Genomic DNA, 21,678 nt, shown 5'->3' with positions numbered 1-21,678 from the left:
TACTTACTGTACTTTGGAAACAATCTGTTTCCTTTGCTGGCAGGTTAGTTTGCCTTTGCAGTCTCTTCCCAAAGAGTCTAAGCTGTCTGGAATATTATTTTCCAATCAACCTGAGTGGCTATGCCTGTGTGTCACTGTTCAAACAACTTCACGACCAGAGAATGATACATTCAGATTTGGTATTGGAATCAGCTTAGATGACACAGTGATAATAATGGGCATGCAATACAGCATAAAGTATAAAATTCTGGTTTTCTTTATCACAGGAAAACACATACCAGCATATAGTAACTAAATAATTGTCCTTTCTTTCTTGCATTCTTACACTAGCACAGGAAAACTGAAATAACATTAAAATCAGTAGCACACCAAAAATATTTACCCTCATAAGACTCTGGTGGAAATCCACTGCAATGGAAACAGCAATCTAGATTTATAAAGCAAACACTTCCAAGTCCCAGAAGACAAACAGTTCTCACTTAGGGCACTGGTCATAATAAATTGGGTTCCTTCATCTAATTAGAACAGAAAGTCATGGACTAAAGAATTGAGGTTTGATGCAACTACATGTCTTGGGAGACAGTCAGTTAAAGGACCATATCTAACATTTGCATAGCACAGTCAATGAAATGATAAACATTACTCTCTGATAATACTTTTATTTTCAATGAAAGCTGAATTGTTTCTAATTTTTTCCACTTTTCAAAATATTTGCCTTCAAAACATACTTTGCGTTTTTTTTCTTTTTAATTACTATGACTGAAGAAGGGGTAAAGCTAATATAAAGGAAGACAGGAATGGAAACAAAATGGAAAAATCTGGAAAGGCACAAAAAGCCAAAACACATTTCTTGATGTCCTATCACCCCAAGAGCTGCTAAACTCTCAGAATAACTTTGATCTTAGAAGGAAAGTTATGGCTGACTGGCACTAACTGATGAAGAGAGTGCTTTGTTGTCTTCCTACAGCACAGGGAACCAGGACCGCGGAATGCTGGAGTGGTGACCAAATCCATAGGGTGGTCCTGAAGGGTTAATGAGGGGAAAAGCAGGGTGGGGTTAGGATGGGTGAAAAGGAGGGTGAGGATGAGGAAGTGTGATCATCAGAGCTCTCACTCCAGTTGCTGCAGTCCTTAAAGGTCCCCCTTCATGTGAACTGTGGACTTCTGCTGTACACACCAGCACACCAGGACAACTTCACATGTGCAAGATGGCGAGTACCTGTTGCAAATGAGTGATTTGGGGTAGCTTAAAGAACCTGGGAAGGGAGGGGATTATGACCACAATACCCCTATGACATCTAAACAATCCTTTAATTCTTGTGTCATAGCAGGACCTGAAGATGCCCCAACATTTCCTAGCACAGTCTGACCTCATTATCACGCTAAAGAAGATTAGGAAAAGTCACATGGATCAACAATGTTTCTCTAAAAAAGTGAAGCCTGCACAAAGCAAAGCAGCAGCACAGAATGGGTGAAAACCAGTCAAGTTCTCCATCTCACCTCAATGGCATAACCCAGTGACCTCAGCCAGCCTTCAGACATCAGCTGTCACAGAAGTGACAAAGCAAATTCCAGTGATTAACACTACAAAGTGTATTACTTCTACATTATTAACCTGGCATATTTTGCTACTGTGAGCTGGAAAGCACAGGGAAACTCTTAAGTGTCAGAAGCACTGATATCCTTCTCATACCTACATTTCTGACTTTGATTATCTGATCATAGCTTTTTCCTACATGAACAGCTTCTAAGGTACTGATCACTCAAACTCAGGCTGTTTTATCGATGCGAGTAATCCCAGATGTTCAGTGCAGTTGCTTACATTAATAAAGACACACAACTCTCAGGTGGTTGTAGGATCAGAGCCTTTAGGTTGTGAATAGTCATTGGCTTTTCTGCCGTTAACAGGCCATTGATGAACTGCAGCTTCCTTCACATCTGACAGAGGGATATTAAGGTACACATCCATCACTGTCATTTTTCTCTTGCAACTTTTTAAAATGCAGAATCCCATTCAAAAAGCAATCAATAGCAATCCAGTAGCAAGCACCTCTAATGAAGCACAGCAGAAACATTTTAGTATTAGATTTTCATCTGAAAGGTCTCAGAAAACATTTTTAAGCTCCACTTTATCTGCCCAAAAAGAAGATCAAGGTGTTTATTCCAGGATTTGAGCCAGTGAGGACAGACACATTCACTGAGCTGCCTAAAGCAAGAAACTCCATTATGTGGAGTTAGTACAGCTCTTTGCATAAAGTTATTGCTTCCATAGATTGCTTGTCCTACTCACATCTGTTCTTGAATATCTGTGTCCACAGCTGTAATTATTGTAAGTAATTATAGCTGAAAGGACAATGAGAACTGTAAATTATTAAAAGTATTTCCAAAAGGAATTAAAAAAACTTTTTTGAAAATTGAAAGCCTCTAATAGGATACCTGTCAATGTATCTGTTATATTTTTAATTCACGTTTGTGAATACTGATAGATTGGTAATGATATGGGTCAAGCCTGCACTAAACTTTTCCACACTACTCCCACCCTGCATGGCAGCTCTTCTTGTTCTTTGACTCCTAATCTACCCTCAGCTAAGTCTGGAAGTCACAGCAGATTTATATTTTGTCAAATATTGAAGAACATGATTAACTACAAATACTTCCTCCTGTTGCTGGAGCAAAAGATAAAGGCAGAATGAAACCCAGCACATCAGCTGGCTGAATCTGTTTTCAGCTTTTCTTTCTCGAATTAAATTTTCAAATACACATCATAACTTTCTGCAATGCAAACCATCCCATTCACAACATAACTCACAAGGAGAAGATAGCAGTGATTTTTCCCTTATTTTCTAAACTACAATTATTACTTTTTGATTTTGGATGCTCAGTGAACAACCAACGCTGCTTGAAAACCAACATGATTCCCATTTTCAGATACATAGGCTAGAAGAGAAAGGAAAAAAATCCCACAATAATTTTCAACAGAAGTATGAAAAACACTAATAAGCATACGCTGATGTAACTTGGCTAGTATCTCCAGCACCTCAACTGAAAATTCATTATCTTTGCTCATAAAGTAAATTTGTGCACTTGACCTGCACGTTTTAGAATCAATTAATCCAGACTAAGGGATACTACTGCATAGGCAACTCTAATCCAAACTCCTACTCCTAATGGATAAAAATTACTTTATTAAGGCCTGGACATCAAACAGGTGTATGGTATAGCACTACTGAACTGTTTCATATGACCTTGTTTGGTGGCTGATCTAATTCCAAATTAAAAAAAGAAATGTTTTAATACTAACTTCATTTTCAAAAGAAAATGGAGAGTATCAACACAAATCACCCTGAAATCATAGTACTGGCTCAAAAAAGCACCAGCATTCTGAGGGTCAGTAGTGTTGAAACAGGGCTTCAGAATTCCATCTCCCTTCTGGAGAAGTCTGCAAGAGCCTGAAGCCCAAAGTTTCTGAGTTCATACTTCCAATTCACCACTAAAACTCACCCAGAGCTGTTCATTTACATGGCAGCAAGGCAAAAAAGCACCATTTTATCCAAACAATCGAGTTTCGTCAAAAAAACCCCCTCACTTCTCCAAGTATGCAGCAGCAGATTGAGCAGCTCTAAGAAGCATCTATCAGGTCAAGCATTTAAAGAACCATTGAGAAGCGACTCTCTGAAAGCTTCAGGTGCCTCCCATTCAGAGAGATGAGTAGCTTCTAGCAGTGGGAGAGTGGGAGCAATCTAACAGCAAGCTCTTCTCCTGGCACCACCGTGAGACAGCACAAGGCTTAAAAAGGCAGCAGCTCTCACGTACAGGTTTCCAAACAAGGAAGCAGCGAGATCCTTATGAAAATGGCTTGTTTTTAATAAAAGAGCTTGCAATGGCCCAAAAGAAGACCCAACAGTAGCCAGCCAGAAAAGCAAACTAGAAAGGAGAAAAAATAATGACAGATCTCACTTTAAAAATCTATTAAATCTAGAATTAATGAAAACAGAGAGAAATCACATTCATGTGGCAAATCTTTCAAATTTATTTTGCCAGTCACATTCAGGGGTAGAAGAAATACCATTCCCCAAAATGTTCTTTAGAATGAAATCAAAATCTTCATTTGCAGTAAACTGGCAGTTAAAACAAAAGCTGAAATTAAATGAACTGCCCTTCTACATACTTTGTAGCCATCAAAAGCTTTCAATATATTTATCAGTCTTTTGTTTTTCAGCTGAAATTTTGCTTTTCAGCTTTCTTTAATCCGAGCTTTATACATACCCCTTCTTGGATCTTAATTGCTCTCATCCTACTTTCAACTCACATTTTGTTGCCCTGAGAGAAAAATTGCTTGTTTAACGAGAAGAGCCACAAAAGGATTGTAGCCTATGCTAAAAAAACATTGAACTATTCCTACCTTACTTTCATAAAATGCCTTTACAGAGGTCATTTTAAAAAGTATGTCAAAGGAAAGCTAGTCCATCAAAGAAAATGCTAATAGACATATAGGCAGACTATTAAGATTGCACAAATTACCACATGTAATTTCATGTATTTCTGTTTACATGTATTGGCATGCATTCACTCACTCATTCAGCGATTCTCTGCTGCAGCTTCCTGACTTAAGAGGTAAATTCAGAGCTACAAGGGTAGCTCGTAGCTGCCTTGAGGGTTGAGAGGTTTCATCACCCAGGAGGTGAGGCCAGGGGAAGGATGTGGGTGGATCACATCATCCATGGGGTAGAGAACAGAATTTTTTTCTGGGATTCTACAATCTCTTCAGCTAGAAGGTGGGGGCCAGCTTTGAAAGCCCGTCAGAGACCATCAGACACAGAGAGTACTGATGAGGTGTTCTTGGCATCTGGGGGAGGTCTGCCTTGCAGAAAGGTTCAGCAGCTGTGGTGTGGGTAGGGTCATTAGTAATGCTGCATTCATGACTCATCTGTGGCTTATTCCTTAAATACACACACAGGCAGGAATTTTTGTTTCACTGGGCTTCATGCTGGTCAGGACCTTCAACATAAATCCGTGTATTAGTCTGCAAGGAAATTTATCATCTGACCTTGACATGTTTCTTCCACTTTGAGAAACAGTGCTGGTTCCGTAATTCCCTGCTTGTAAGAACAAGGAATGCATCCCAGAAGAAGAGAAGCCTTTACAGCAAGGACATTTCCCAGTTACAAACCATGCAAACAAAGACTAAGAGAGTCTTGGAAGAGACTTGGTCAGGAGAACAAAACCAAACAGCAGAAATTTTAGCACGGAAGTGCTTTAACTTGAGCTGAAAACTGAAATCTTCCATCAGCAAAATCAAATGAAGTGCTTCATTAAAAGCCAAGTTTAATTCATGCAGAGAAAATGCATCACTTTCAAAACAGACTGAGTGTTTTTGTTTTGGGATAAGCTGTGTCTCTCTGGGCTGCTGGAGGATCTCAGCGGATTTCTAATTTTGGTGTCTTGTAGACTGGACTATGGAGCTGCTTTTGAACAGCAAAATACAACCTCCCTACTGGGCACAGAAGCTGCATACTGATGACATGCCAAGAAAAAAAGTATCTTCAGGCTGGGAAACCTGACACAGTAGGAGACAGAAAGGATGAAGCACTGCAGTGGCTCAGGAAGGGAAAAAAAAAGTTCAGACTGAGGTAAAGAAAACAATGAATCTGGCAACATTAAAATCTTTTGATCAAGAATTTTTAAATGAAACATTTTAAACATCTGAATGGGAAGTTTTGGGTTTGGCTACAGTTTTTTGTTGATCAATTTACGCAGAAAGCAAAAGCTTTTAGCAAAACATTCCACAGCACTGAAGATTAACTTTTTCTTTTTTTCAGTCATGTCAATTTTCTGCTTTTTTAATCAAATTCTACGTAAACTGTGCTAGAATAAAGGGAGGCACAACGAAATTGCTCTTTGTATTCACTGATAGAATAGAAGTTGGACTGGTCTGTTCTGATGCTTCTTAGACCACTTACAAAGCAGTGTTCATTTCAGTATTAGTATCACATGCCTAAAATTCACTAGTACTGAATATTAAATCGCATCTTTTTATGAGGGAAAAACTTCCTGGTTTATTCTCTGTGAAAACCCACAAAAGTAAGAAATTTAAGTCAGAACTGATTTTAAATCCATATGTTATTACACTCACTGGTACACCTGTAAATGTTAATAGCACCTCAAAAATGGTAAATTTTGGGTCTTGTCCCCTCCCCTAACAATGTGGGTTTGGTTCTTTAAAGCTCTGTGTTTTGTATGTGTGAGATTTTCTTCTTCTCTTTTCATAACAGCTGCTTTTTCCTTTGCCTCGCTTTTGAGAACAGGCTATGCAATTTTTAGAAAATACGCACTGCAAATGAATCACCAAATGATAGTAGTTAAGCCCCAGCCATTGTGGATGCTCCTGCTGAGGGGGAGCACGAGGGTTTGCTCAGGAGCACTCAGAGTATGGGTGGGTGACCTTTGGTGTGGGCTGTCCAGGCTCAAGAGGTGCCTCTCCTGCAGCCCCTGCCATGGACAGCGTGGCAGAGACGCACAAAGTGGAGGAGAGCATCGCTCACCGACATGTTCACGTTCTTCTGCTCAACACGAGCTTCAGCAACACCAAAATACCTGCAGGGAAAGAACACTGCCATCTGGAAGAAGCCCAGTGAAGTTACCCCCAGCTCCTCAGGAGCCTTGCAGGGGTGTGAAAAGCAAGGTCGCAATTAATTCAGCCGGGATTGCATGGAAGCACTGAGCAATGGATTCCTTTCAACCCGCTAATATCCTCTCATGGAAAGGGGATTGTAGGGACTTTTTGCAGACACAAACCTCTCCTTGTACATTTTACAACCAAATCCCATATCTGGGTTTAGCTCAGCATAAGCTAGCATAATCTTAAAGTCCTGGTGTGTGCAGCAAAGCAAAAAAAAATCTTATTATGGCAGTAAAATCATGGCTGAGGTAAATATATTCTGCGTCTCTACTTTCAGACATTTGCAACCTTCTCAAAAATACTGTCCTTTGGTCTAAGGATTTCTTGTCAGTTCAAGACCATTTAAAAACAAACAAGAAAAAATGCTTGCCAGTTATTTTCATCATCTGAAGTGCTCAGATAGGAAAAAGGGAGGATGTAAGTGTACAAAACATGGAAGGACATAACTTCTTATCATTTGGCCTTGAAGCCTTTCCTCTGCACCCAGGGGCTAACTTGGCATCTCAGTCATGCTGAACCACCTGGGATTGCACACAAAACTTCCCACAGAAAGTCAGCTCTAGTATCAGCTCCCAAAGTTTTCATGATAGCATTTTTTCCTGCTTATGCTGCAAGAGCTAAAAAGGAGGCGTACTGACAGAAACAGAAACATTTGTTATTTGACAGTGTTATTATACACTCAAATCTGAAAAAACCAAGTCACTACTTTTAGCAGTGACCAGCGTTATCTGGGAAAGCAACAGTTAAATACTAAAGACAAAAAAGTACGGCTGGTAAATAAAGCAATGGATGAACTCCCACCTTAAAAGCCCCACAGTGAGACACTGGCTGACTTATGAGCTGACTTAGTATACTCCAGTTACAAATGGGAAATGTGTTCATAGTCAGGTCACTGAGAAGAAGAGAACAATTCTTGGATTTCAAAAGATCCTCCCTACTGCAACAAGTCTCTGGGATTAAGGCAGGCATGGACTCCATACCATTTGAAAGGGACTCTGACCATTGCAGTCTTGTTCTTAGGTCATTCACTTACTCTTTGCAGTTGTGTTTTTGTGATACACTCTACAAGGAATTACAGAAAGCTGCTGTTCATTCCTTACTTTTTTTTTTCTTTATTTTTCTATTACCACTGGCTCCCAACTCTCCCCAGTATGCTAAGAGTTGCAGACATGCATGTCTGTATATATTCAGGCAGCTATTTCCCTTCTCTGGTGCAGCTGTGGTTTGATCCTACCCGAGTGTATGCACTGGACGTTTCACACAGGGAACAGTCATAGCAGCTTCCCTTAAGAGTGACTTTATTGGAGCTGTATGAATTTCTGGAGCTAAGGATCTAGTCCCTAGGTTGTGTGTTACATTCTCCTTTTGTATGAGGAAGCAGAGATTAGCTGTGCTGCTTTGTATTTTGCTTAAAAGGCTTAGGAGCTAGGGTAGGTTTTTTTGCTACATTTCTTGATAACTGTTCCATGTATTTTGTTTTTAAAAGGGAGATTTAAAAATAGAATAGTAAAAAACCCAACGGCAACAGTACAGTTACAAATGTACTGAAGTTTTAGAAGGAACTGCTGTGGGAGTTGCTGCTAGGAATACTTACCAAGGAGAAAAACACAACAGTTAGGAGACTGTTAATTCAGATGCATAGACAACACAGAGCAGAACCTTGTATTTCCAAATCAAGCTAAACACCTTAATATCTAATGACATTGACAATTCACAAATAGTATGCAAGTGGATGTTACCACTTTCGAAAACAAAGTCACATCAAACACTCAGCTCTTGCAAGGTAGGGGAGGATCATCTCGTTTAAAACAAAAATAAAAGGAAACAAAAGGAATAAACTCTGAAAAATAAGCTGTGAAAAAAATAGTAAAGGCTTTTTCAAGGTCCGAGCTTCCAGCCACACTGCTCACATAACAAGCACTAACAAATGTTTTGATAATTCAAGGACTGTGTATGAGTGCATGCTGGAGCTTCAATTTAAACACTCTAACACCATTTAAAACTCTTCCTAAATTATGTTCCAATCACTGATGTGCTCTTTCCAAATAAAAGTATAATACAATTTGAGGTAAAGCATTAAGAGCAAATATATTCTTAATGAATTTTTAACCCCATGTTAACAAGGGATTTTTTGGACTTAGCCAAGCAGACAGCAAGAGGTCCAGGAAGTTCCACTGCTGTGAGGCTGCCAGAGACAAGGAAGTGATAAACTTTTGGTTTGGGGTTTTGCAAACAAAGCAGCACATTTTTCTTGATTACTGTGTTTGAAGACCACTTGAAAAATGTAGGCTGGCCCAGTATCTTGCACTCCTTAAATGGAAATGGATGTCTAAAGAGCTACCTACAACAAAATGCAAGCTTTGCTGTCATTTCAGCAGAAAGTTAAAACAAAGGAAAACAAGGAAAGGAAGAATACCACCATGAAAAACCAAACACCTTTTCCCCCCTCCCAAAGCCCCTTAAGAGCCATCCAGCTAGATTCTGATAATATTGGGTAACTGGATCTGATGAAACAAGTTTCTTTGTAGCTTGGCATGTTGGTTTCAACAAATTAGGATGTAAATTTGTAATACCAATGGGACAACATCACTTTTTCTCTCTGTTAAGCAGAAGCCACAGAGAATCCCCTGGAAAAAATCAAGCAGTTAATTCAAGCGCCCTGGTTGGTTTCCTAATAGCCAGCTCAGGAGTGCTAAGGTCAGGTCCTATATCCTCACTCTCCTCTGCATTCTGAGTGAGGAGGCAGCTACAGGACCCACTGCATCAGTCAATACCATGCCCTCTCAAGCAGGAATGCTTGAAAAAATGTGCAGCATTTTTGGGAAAAAAAAAAAATAAAAAGGAGGTGAGCAACAGCCCAGCTGCTGATGTCAGAAGAAGGATAACATCTGCATCCTGCCCTCAGTGGTACTCCTGCACTTCCCCACCTGGCCAAAGGGGCAGCCACTCCAGAGCAGTCCTGCCTGCAGCCCCAGGGCTTCCATCTGCAGCACCAGAGCTCAGGGTTCATAGGATAACTGTGACCATTTGTAGCTCTGGCAGCAGCTTCCAGCTTTCCTTCCGTTGTGTAATCCCAAGGTCTTGCAAAACACATGTCAGTGTATGTAAGGGAAATCTGGGTTTCAAGGACAAACCTTCTTGACACCTGAGCAGTAAGATGACATTGACTCATAGGCATAAGGTCTGCTCTGAAAGACAACTTTGTTTTTGAATCTTTTTCCTTGCTTCTGAGCAGCAAATGGCATAGACATATGGGACTACTGAGGTTTCTGCTAGTATTACTTTATTTCTGTTTCTTTTTCTTCATCTGTATCCTTAACTGGATGTTCAGATTAAGGTAAGAGATGTATTAAAAATACATAAACAGTAGGATCATCAAACACAGTATGTACAAAATGGCAGGTTTTAGAAATATTCACTGCTAAAATTTCAACTGTTAAATGTGTTTTGGTAGGCAAAGAAGACTGCAGCTTTTTTAAACATGAGGAAATCCGAAGGATTACATCACACCATGTTACAGACACTGACAGATACAGGCTTTCAAGCAAAACAGCTGTCATTAAAGCTCCTGTGACTGCTTAGAATACACTGCTGCAGTCTCCTAAAAAAACCCTAAATCCATGGGAAAAAAAAAGAATACCTTTAGTCTATACTTTAGCTTCAGAACAGAGATGTAGCTCCATCTTTCTTCCTTTTCCTATGAATAAACTAAAGCAGTATGAACCATTTCCACCCCTGTGGTCACTAGAAAGGGCCAGAAAGCCAAATATGGCCTGCAACAAGCATGCTCATCTCACAGCCTCACATCTACTTTCCTAGGACTGCATTTAGCATGAAATGTGTCCATTTCATTTTATTTAACATTAAGGTCTTCCAGGTAGAACATCACTTCCTATCTTCACTACTTGAAACAAGACTGAGCACTGGGTAAAAAGTCTGAAACTTGGTAGCAGCAGAGCTGCTAAAATGCTGTTGTGTCACTCCTCTCCTTGGACACTCATACAAGCTGTCCCTGCACATCTCTGGCGACAGCAACCTGCTAAAGCCACCAGGGTTAGTCTCACTCTGTGTGACAACCAGTGCAAACAATTACTGAGATGATTTGCATGTTCACAGGCCATCCACAGTCAATGTGCAGCAGTGGTTAAGACAGAGCAGCTTAAATCCAGGTGCCACTGGCAGGACAGGAGAGGATCCTTGGGCTTGCAGAGGACAAGAGCACACAGAAGCAGCTGCAGGGGGAAGGAGGGAGGCCAGCATAAGGCATGACTGTACTATGGGATGTTTCTGTGTGGAGCTGGCAAGACAGGGAAACAGCTGGGTCCAGGATATGTATAGAGGCAATTGAAGGTCAAAGGGAAGTATCTAGAAGCAGTGTGACCTCTAAACCAGCCTTCTTACTGCATTTTTGATTACCCTCCTGGCCTAAGTGTGATCAGGTTTGAACAAATGTTCACGTCATTATATGGCAATCAAAGAAGGTCACAACTAATGATTTTTTTTAACTCTCAACACTCAAAAACATTGTTTAGGCCTGGTGTGATCGTTTCCTATCTTATTCTAACAGGATGCCCAACTTCCATGGTTCCCAATTTTATTTATAGCATAATACTTGCACAGAAATACGGACAAACACATTAAAGCCTTCAAAAGCAATTTTCACAGGAAATGCAATACCAGTCTAGCTGTGCACGTCTTAAACCTTCCCTGTTTGCACCCTGCCCAGAGAATAAGAGTCATTTATTGGGAAGCATGTGCCTTTTATTTCTGCCCCTCTCCCCAGGCCAGTATCCTCAAAGCCTTTCTTCTAGTCTTTCCATTTGGCTACTTGGTGAACTCCAGAAGCATTTGCATTGATGGCGCAGGACTTAGCACTAGATCTGTCATATATGGTTAAGCTGCTGCTGGGCTAAGCTCCCATTTTTATCCTGAGTGGTATTTTCTCTTTGAACTTTAGGAATTTATACAGTGTTTTATCCTTTCAAGTATCTCTACAAATTCTTCACAGGATCTACAGCACAAGGCAGGGCCTTTTTATGACAGAAAGACACAGTAGGTTTTCATGCTTTGCAGTCACTGTAATATAACCCACTGCTTCACTAAGCCCACTAACATTACATTCATTATTTGGCAGGGAGCTTATGGTAAAGAAGTAATTTGTTCTGATAGTCAAGTGCACCATCAAAAGTCTGATTGCCTACAACAAATCAAGAGAGTTTTGTAAGCCCTGCTACGTGCTTTCATATGCTGAAAGAAAAAAAAAGCCACAAATTGTGCAAGAATAATTATCTTTCTGCCAGTTTGTCTTCAAAATGAAGATAGGTAACACTTATGTGTAAATGCAAACAGCAGGGATAATATGGGGCTCCCAAGGCATCAGAAAGGTGGCATTCCCTGTGGAAATACAGAAGACCACTACAATGGGACAAATGAAACATACCTCTCACCAAAACATGAAGGTGAAACCTCTTCTTCTGCTTAAGGATGACTGGCAAATGATTAGTGCAGGGAAATGTACTAAGTAGCTGCATTTTAAGTTACTGCCTTGTACAACAGCTACTGTGTACCTTTTCTGTGCAAAAAAAGTTCCATGCAGTTGTCCATAATCCCTTGAGTCTTGATGACTAGATAAACAGCAGTTATGAAGGAAAAATTAGCAAAGTGCCTTTTAAGAAACATAGTGGTCACAAACACTGCTTTAAAATCTTCTGCATCTGTCTAGAGAAACAGGGACTACTTTTTGAGTCACTCTAATATTGCAGTGTTTACAGCATGTATCACCTTTCTCTGCAGAAGGTTATACAGAGCACAGTCGGATGCAGTTCAGCTTCCAATGTCCTGTCTGTGGGCTTGAAAAAACCAGCAAACTGACCCTGCTCCTGCTCACACTGGTCCTCTGGAGAGAATTCCTCCTGCAAGTAGTCCTGTAAGGTCAAATGAGACTCTCTGCCAAACAAGCCTTTGCAAAATCAGTCGTGCTCTGTCACGTTAAGAGAAAAGGAACCTAGCTGGAGCATGTACTAATTTTAATCAACACAGTACATCCTTCTCACCAGATTATCTGGTTGGGTTTTTTTTCCCTTTCCTCTCCTTTCTTCTTTTTTTTTTTTTTTTTTTTTTGGTGTTTTCAGGCATTTTTTTCTTCTGCCCTTCCCTTTTGCATTTTTTTCGCCTTTTACACACTATTTTTCTCCATCCCACTTTCCCCTTTTAACAACCCACCTCCTCCTCCTGCATCCTGTTTTCCTATCCCTTTGTCCTCTCCCAGTCCTTTGAAGGACTACACCTGTGTTTTTCTAACAGTCCCACCAGAAGCAGCTGAAGGCAAGTGATAAGAAACTGATAAAAACCTCTTCAGACTTAAAGGCTGTATTCCTACTAGCCTGCACAAAGGGAAATGGAAGATGTGGGCTAAGGAGAGAGGGATTAAATGAGTCAAAACTTGCAGAATTCCAACACAGTGGATTTAAATTTCTGTAGTTCCCATTAACTAGAGCACACCACCATTAAACTGCTTGTTCTGGTTAATATTTAAGAGGGGAAAAAATGAGCAGAGTCACATGGTAAACATGTCTGGAAGCCTAAAAAAAAGAATATGAAGTTAATAAAAGTGTGTATACACATCAGACATCATACCCAGACCAGGAATGGTGTTATCATTTCCATTACAGGAGCAAAGACCTGCCTCTGAAACCTGCAGAAGTTTTAATCGCTTTTTAAAATCCATGCCCTAAGAAATTACCTCATTATTTCCCCTCTTCAGAATAATGGTTTCCTCACACTCATTTTGGACACCTCACCAGGTAGGTCAGTCCCCAACAAAAGCCTGGTCCTGTTCTTTAAGCCAAAACACACTCCCCAGGTCTGCCCCAGTGCATTTAACACACTGGCTTGCAAAATTTCTCTGGGGACTGTGTGCGCTTAGAAATCAGCAGTACCTGATTTGGGAGTCACACAGGCAGTTGCCATGTCTTTGGGTTAAGCATAAAGGGATTATATTAGATCTGGCAAATGTCATTTATTTCCAGGATTTGAGAAAAGATTTTTCTTATCCCAGTAATTCCAGATAATCTAACTTAAGGATCCTAGAAAGATAAAGCTGAATCTCTACTTTTATACTGAGAGTATCCAGAGCTCATTACGGATTTTGCCAAAAATCACAGATCCTTGGTTTGCCTTACCAGCTCAAAAAAACTGCATCCACAGACCTTCCAGAATTTTAAAAGAAGACCATGGCAATTTCCAGCTGGGTATGTGACGCTCTTCATCCTGAAATCCACAAGTACTCTCTCCTAGTGAGAGCTGGACCTTCGAGCAAGAAACCTGTGTGCCCTAAGACAGCAAGGCCAGGTTATTCTCCAGCATCACATCTATAAAATTAGGGAAATTGGCTCAAGGGAGATGAGCTTCTGCAACCAAATCCATGTGCAGACAAGTTCAAGTCACCTAGCTTTCCTATGTCCTTTCTGCAGAGATGCAACTAGCGTTAACGTCTTCAAAAGAATTCTAGGTATTTAACTATCAAATTAATATATGGCCTGCATGTGTTAGCTGACTGCCATCCATGGAAGGGGCTTAGCTAGAGAGTCTAGCTAACTACACAAAGATTTTGGAAGCTATCACCTACAAAGAAAGTTTGGTACGCTTTGTACTGACAAGTGATTTCCACACAACTCTTGTTGACTATAGTATTTCACACTTTAAAATGCAATTCAAAACAAAAAGTACGGCATGCACAAATTCCCACTGATCTCACGCCGTACCAGTAACTGTGTTGGTAGACTCTGAGATGGTAGCAAGCTCCAAGTGGTTTGTAAGGAAATTCACTGCAGTGAAGTGTCATTTTCCACATTCCCAGTTGTTACAAGAGTGCCTAGATTCAAAAGACTAAATAGCCTCCTTTGTTTATTACATAATCTGCAGAACTGCAAGCAGAGAGCAACAAGGAAAGCACAGATCTTTCCTCTGAGCACTCTGACATGCCCCCTGTCCAAAAGAAGTCTCTCTTCAGGCTCGTTGCTTCGCTACTCAGCCGTTCACTTTGGCAGCTTTTTCCAAATTGCAGAGATGCCTATTTATTATGCCCATCCATACAATTATCTACATCTACACACATGTATGTGCTCTGCTGGCTGCCCACATTGAGGCCCATCTGCCAGGCTGGCACCGTGCCCACCGGGACGTTGGTCGGTCCGTTTCACTAAAGCAGAACTGTCGGGCGGTGACGGACTTTGGTGGGCAGCCAAGAGCCCTCCTTTCTCCTGGGACGAAAGCCTCCCAGCGCCACTCAAGTCTGTGTGGCACACCACGGGAGCACGACCATTGGCACGCACGCCAAAGCAAAGAAGATTTCAAAGGGGAAAGAAAAGAGGAGAGCTGACTGGTACTTCAGACTGTGATCCAGCCCTACTTTGTGGAGGTGATTACGGCGGACAATGCTGCTGTGGCTGAGCACAGGCCAGCCATCATTTAACTTTGACTTTGGCACCAATCAAGTACAACAGGGTAATTGTGAGACGACTCAATAGATGTAAATGGCCACTATACAGGGCGATGCTGTGAGGCATAAGGGCATAGACAAATGGCCTGCAAAAGGCAGCTCCTTCCACGCGCGTGCAGACTTGGTGAGTAACTGCAGCTGCCTGGGAACCAGTAGTCAAGATCAGAACTACATGCATCAGATCTTCAGTTCAGCCCAGATCTTTCCAGGAGGATCATCTTGGCCATGCTGCTCCTGCTCACATTTCTGTTTAAAGCTGACCTTTTATACTTGCACTGCGTGAAGACACAGGTGGGTCATGGCTTGCAATGGGGTTTTAATCTCTCAATGACAATAATAACATGCCAGGAAATGTTGCATTATCTTCTACTTTTCTCTTCCTCCAGTCACCTGTGAACTTGGCCACCAGAAACCTGCTTTAGAACCTCTCAAGGTGGCTATTCCTCATGGCTGGAATCAGCTTACCCACCCTCACTGGTGTTAAGTGGGATGCAAACATAGCTCCGCCTCCCTGCAGGAGCCAAGATGAACAGTTCAATGTGGTCTCACTGTTCAATGGGTCTATTCACCCGTAAGTATGACAAGAAGATTCTGGCACTAAACCAGCAGCTTCTCTGCTCCCCAGGAATGCCCAAGGGCAAAATTATATCATGCTTTTATTTAAACCAACATGGTCAAACTTCACTATGGAGGAGTTTTACCAGTTAAATGGGCCTCCACTCACACCCACTGTGTGAGGACTCAGCGGTCAGGAAGAAGTCCCAGCTGAACTTTTGAAAAGCTAGACACAATGCTGCAAGTTTCTTTCCCCTGTTGATTTTAATCAGGTCAGAAAAATCTTACATTATGATAATTACATCACAAAACAGTTAATAGAAATTTCCGTCACATGACATTTTAATTGCTGTTACGTCTTTAGAAAACTAAGCCAAGGCAGAGCTTGTCAGCACCAAGAGAAAAGAAAATCAAAGGTGCTTCTGAAGTCTGAATTTCTTCTTAAGCAAAATAAGCAGACATCCAGACCACTACATGAGGAAATTCCACGTGTATCTTCTACTTCAATTTTGAATGGCTCTTCTGACATCTCTTCCAGCTAAGAAGATTAAAAAAGACCAAATCATTTGAGATATTGCATTGCTTCTTGACATCAATCTGGTGAAAGATTTAACTGAAAAGAGCCTTTATTTTTGTACTTTGTATGTTATAGGATGGAATTCTGTTAAGTTGTAATCTCTTTTGAACAATTATAGAAATCGCTGTATTTCCCTTTACAGGCTGTTCTGCCTATACAGAGAGAGCATACCTATAAAAATGCAGCAGCCTCTGTACAATAAAAGGTACGGCTCAGGATTTCCCTCTGGGTCCTTGTGGCATATGCACAGGAATGTGAACTGTCAGTGATGCTTCTCACAAAATCAGTACAAATACAGTGCTTCCAAGAGGAGATGACGTCACACATTTTATAGTACAGGCGCTGCATGAAACAATTACAGTCCCTAGCAGCAGCTGTGGATATGCCATAGGTAAGTCAAGCAGTTGTGATCTCCTTCTCTCTTCAGTGGGATGGAGAAAATACACAGAGACTGGATTTATGTCATCATAATTGAGGGAAGGATTTTGCCCCATACAAAACACATGCCCCCAGACACTGTCTGTCTTAAGGAGGAGGTCGAAAACCTGGCTCTACTGAAGTGAACAGCATCAAGGCAACTAGTCTCAGATTTGGTCATCTCCAACACACAAAGACCACTGAAAGTTCCAAGTTCTTACAAATGGCTTGGCATTTTATCTCAGTTGCTGAGACCATTAAACCTTCCCTGCACAGATTTCTTCACAAGTGACACTAGATATCTATACATCCAAAGAATACAATAGATACATCTAACTTAAAAACAGATGAAGCATTTACGCTTTAATTGGAAGTTGCACAATTTAGATCTAAATTTGCACGTCTTTCCTATATGGTTTTCCATTTGTCTTCATTGTAACAGTTTCCCAATTTAAGGCAATGTGAGAAGACAGAAGCTTTTTTTTGCAAGACCATGAACACACACAGACACCCTACCCCAAAACCAGCACTAACATCTGCAGCAATTACAATATGGTAGCTGGCTACACACAGGAGATTAAAAATATACAGATCAATAATGTTCTGCTACGATTTTCAAACAGAAACCTCATGTAATTTTTTCCAAACACAGTCCCTCTAGTAGCTTTTGTAATGACATTGGAGAGGGAGACATTGCATTACACTCTTCAAGTCATTCTGATAGTCCCACACATAATTTCCCCCCTGCCTCCCCCCGATTTTCAGAAAAAGTGTCATTCTTGTGCTGTTTGTGTTAGTGGACAGAATTTCAAGCATCTGCTCCCAAATGATTATAAATCAAGGAACCTTCATGCTCCATTAGCTTGAGAAGATAGCGTTATTAATGACTGCTATTCAAGGAAGTTCACAGTAAGTGTCTAAGTGAAGACACCTCTGATGTAAGGCTTTGTTTTGTTTCCAAAAACAGCTGCGTGGGCAAATCTTCACTCTTGCTGTTTAACATATTTCTGAGGCTACCACTTCTAAGAAATATCAATTATTTTTGTTAGCTTAGCAGTTATTTCAATTTCCTCTGGAAAAAGAAACAATACTGACATTCCACAGCAATGCTCACGAAAAGTCATTTAGCTTAACAAATATTGGGGTCTATGAAGATGCAACGCTGCTCTTACTCTGCTATTCTTTATCTGATTCCAGAAGTCTGAAAAAGCTGGTTGAACTCTAAAGCACAAAAAGTGAAAATCTGAGTATTAGGCTGGGCTTGAAACATGGGCTTGAAACAATGTAAGAAATGACTGGGTATAGCCTGGCAGAGCTGATTTGCTCCACAGGTTAATACACCATGATTTCCTACATGATCCTAACCAGCAGCCTTTTATTTCCATAGAAGTAGGACCAACTTTGCAAAGAAAAGGCGAGTCAGAGGTCTGATTAGGTGAGTTTTCTGCCTCTTAGTTACTTGCCTAGGTGCACAATGGATGTGAGGCAGCCCATGCATGAATACCACACAATACCGAAATTCAAGATAAGAGATCTGACTCATCACTCCACTGCACCAGTTTTATGCCTACGGGGCTCCATGTTCTTCCATGGTGACTCAGACCCAAGACTCCCCTCTCTCCAGGAAAAACATGACAAGTCATGCAGTACATGTCAGACTTACCCATCAACTATAATCCCCATTTGCACTGCAAAACTAATTGGAATGTAACATTCCATACCACTTGCATCTTGCTGTTAAGCCTAGAGATAGGAATATATAATTAATGCAAAGAGCAGCAGTTTAAAATATAGTCATTGGAATTAACCCTAGTACACCTGGCAAAACATTCATGGAACCCTGTTTGAGAAAGCAGTCCTTTCCACATGTTAATAGTGCCGATATGGGCACTAAGATTAATAACATGGAATTAAGGAGAAGGAGATTAGTCACTGCAAAATAAAGTTTCTCTGAAACAGTTCTCATTGTAAGACTGCTGCTTTCACTTCTCTAGCCCAAGGCTGCTGAAACATAAGAAACTTTGAACAACTCTAAGGTAGGCACTGACTGTTTCTTCTAAAAGGACACACTGTGTTTATGACAGCTATTTTTGGCTTTCCACTATACAAATATAAAACACCATGAGGCCCATTTTCTTCTCACAGCTTCATGTCTGTATATATTCATTGATTTCAGTGCAATTATATATGATTATTTGCCTGGAATGGAAGTTTTATCAGTGCTGACCCTTATAGGCAATTCTGAATGGATTTATACTGGGCAAAATGTGTAAGAAGAGGCAATCTACTCTACAGTCCGACAGCATACAACTGTGGAAATCAAGGAAATAATTAATAAAGGTATAAACCTTCAAAAGCCAAACAAAACAATTCATCCTTCACCTTGCTCTAAACCTTAAGGGATTGGTATCCAGCAGTTTACCATAATGTACCTTGTGCTTTTTGTGTGTTTTTCAGTCACAGAATCAGTGGGTTACTCTAGAATGCTGAGATCATTGCCAGAGGTTTCTGTTTAGCTACTTTGCAGAGAGAGTTGAATCTATGATGGTTGACCCTGCACAGTTCAGCCATGCTGGGCACTGGTGCACACAACCAGTAACACACTGAAAACTGCTTGTGGAAATGATTACACACCACTGGGGAGCCACACATACTGAGCATTACATACATAAACATCCACTTGCTTGTGATGGCAGAGGGCACACGTATGTAATTTTGTATTTGCCACCACCACGGCAAGACAATAGCATCTTATTCTGACTACACTTATATCCCACTGAGAGGTCAAGGCAGGAGATGGTATTATATGTGTGCTTTTCTACAGGAGGGCAAGATTTATTCTGAGGCATTCAGTTCTTTGAGTTTTACCTCTGTCTTCTGAAAAAGAAAAAACCAGATCCACAAAAACCCACAAAATTGTCCAGTGCAATGAATACAGACTTTGAATAAATGCAGGACCTTGACTCCAACAGGAAGGTGAAACCTAAAAATGTGTCAGTAGGATCATTCTCTTTTGAGGAGCACTATAAAGACATGAACTTAAAATAGACATAGCATTGGCTCGGATCTCATGCTCACTTACTCTGTGACAACCAGAAACCAGGGTGACTTAAAAACGGAGCACTTATTACTCTTTGGTTGCCATAATTTTATTAGTCTGGTCATGCGGCAGTCACAGGTGTGAGACACAACCTGGTATCCAGGTAAAAGTTATGGAAACAGCTCCATAGCTAATGTTAAACCACAGGATCTGTGCCTTTACCCCCATTATTAAAATACTTCTACATCCAAAATACAAGGGGAGAAACAGAGGTACAGTATTCAGAACTGAACAGCAAGTTACAAAACTTCAAACACAACACAATATATTGAAAGCCTACTAGCACCAATTTTGTGAGGCTGCTTATATACCTGAACCTAAGGTGAAACTCTCCTTTTAACATCTGGGTCACCAGTAACTATCAAGGATTACCAGACCACACTGCTTCCCACCCATGTTTAAAGTACTACTAAAGTGCTACCTAAAACACCACCCATGCTCGGAAGTGGATCCAGTGATCAAGTACCCGATTCAGGGGTCGCCAGCAGTATTTCACTTTGGGTGGTAGCTGGTCTCTAGCATGGAAGTGTAGAACAAGCCAGTCTGGCTGCAACGATCGAGATTTTCACCGCCCAACACCAAAGTTTGCCAAGGAGCCGGTGAACGCACAGGTAAAGGCAGTCGCTGCTGCGCTGCGGGGCGCCGTCCTTTCGTCACTTTTACCTCAGCCGGCTGCAAGAGGAGACAGCAGGCGAGCACGGACAGCCCACCGGGTCCCCAGGTGGTCTCCGGGGACCCCGGGACCTGCTGCACGGAGCGGCTGGGTGGGCGACAGGGAGCGAGTGCCGTGCCGCATGCCTCTGCACACTCGCACGCCGGGAGCGCCTCAGCGGCGCCTGGGGACAGGCGGGAGCGCCGTGCGACCCCACGGGGGGCGGCCTCGGGAGGGTGGGGGACAAGGGGGGGCTGCCCCCCCGCCTGGCCCACCCTCCGGAGGCCGCCCCCCACCCCCTGACCACGGTGCCGATGGGGAGCCCCATCCCCGCACAGGCACACGGCAACAGGCGGCTGCGCCCCCCGCCCAGCACCTCTCACCCGCTGCCCCGGTCGGGATCGCTACCTCGGGAAGGCTCCGTGCGCTCCCGCCGCCGCCTGCTCCCGCCGCCGCCGGGGCGGATCAGCTGATATTTACCTGTGAGGTAATGCACGCTCCGTAAGGTCACCGTGCACCCGCCGCCGGCACACGGTGCCAGGCAGGAGGAGGGACGCGCCGGGAGGAGCGGGAGTTGCTCCTGCTCCGCCGCCGCCGCGCACGGCGCCGGAGCGGGGCGGCCGCGCCGCGCAGAGGCAGAGGCGGCCGCTGCCGCTGCAGCTCCTGGCACATGCTGCAGGTGTCAGCGCAGGAGCTGCCCCGCCGCCCGCCCGCCGCGCCCGCCCCGCCGCGATGCGCAGCCGCGCCCGCCGCACCGCGCCGGCGCCGCGATGGTGCGCCGGCGCCCTTCGCAAGCTGAAGCCGCCGCGAAGCCGCTGCCCGGCCCCGGCGCTCCCCTCGGGAGACGCTCCCCCGCCAGCACCGGCGGAGAGGGGGTGGTGGGAGGGATGACGTAGTGGGGCGTGGGGCAGGGGCGAGGCCGGGCGGCGGGGCTGGGAGCCCTCTCCGGGACCCCCGAGGACGCGGCTCCGCCAAGGGGGTGCGGGCGGGACTCCCCCATCCCTGTCGGAGTGGCGGGCGGGCCGGGGGAGCGGCGGGGCGAGCGGGGGCAGAGGGATGATGTCATCCCCTTTTCCAGGGGTGGGCGGGGCCTGTCCGCGGGAGGAGGTGGGCGCGACGCCGCGACTCCCCCAGGAGCGGGCGAGGAGGGGGATGCGCACGGTGCCAGCCTCTCACGGCGCCGAACCCGCGCGTCCGA

At 42.9% G+C, this 21,678-nt stretch overlaps 1 protein-coding gene across 4 annotated transcripts in view; it reads right to left on the bottom strand.

Annotated features, from left to right (window-relative positions):
• DTNA (dystrobrevin alpha) overlaps positions 1-21,118 on the bottom strand; it is a 223,238-nt gene extending 202,120 nt beyond the window's left edge. Inside the window, exon 1 of one of the 4 annotated variants that reach the window (XM_059860149.1) lies at positions 20,961-21,118. The gene's annotated coding sequence lies outside the window, so the exon portion shown is untranslated. Of the gene's footprint in view, positions 1-20,888 lie in introns of all 4 variants that reach the window. The other 3 variants (XM_059860118.1, XM_059860159.1, XM_059860131.1) reach the window with 3 other exon arrangements.
• Between the last annotated feature and the right edge of the window lie 560 nt (positions 21,119-21,678).

This window comes from Haemorhous mexicanus, chromosome 1, assembly GCF_027477595.1.
Source record: "Haemorhous mexicanus isolate bHaeMex1 chromosome 1, bHaeMex1.pri, whole genome shotgun sequence".
NCBI lineage: Eukaryota > Metazoa > Chordata > Aves > Passeriformes > Fringillidae > Haemorhous > Haemorhous mexicanus.
This window is presented reverse-complemented; position numbering and strand designations above follow the sequence as displayed.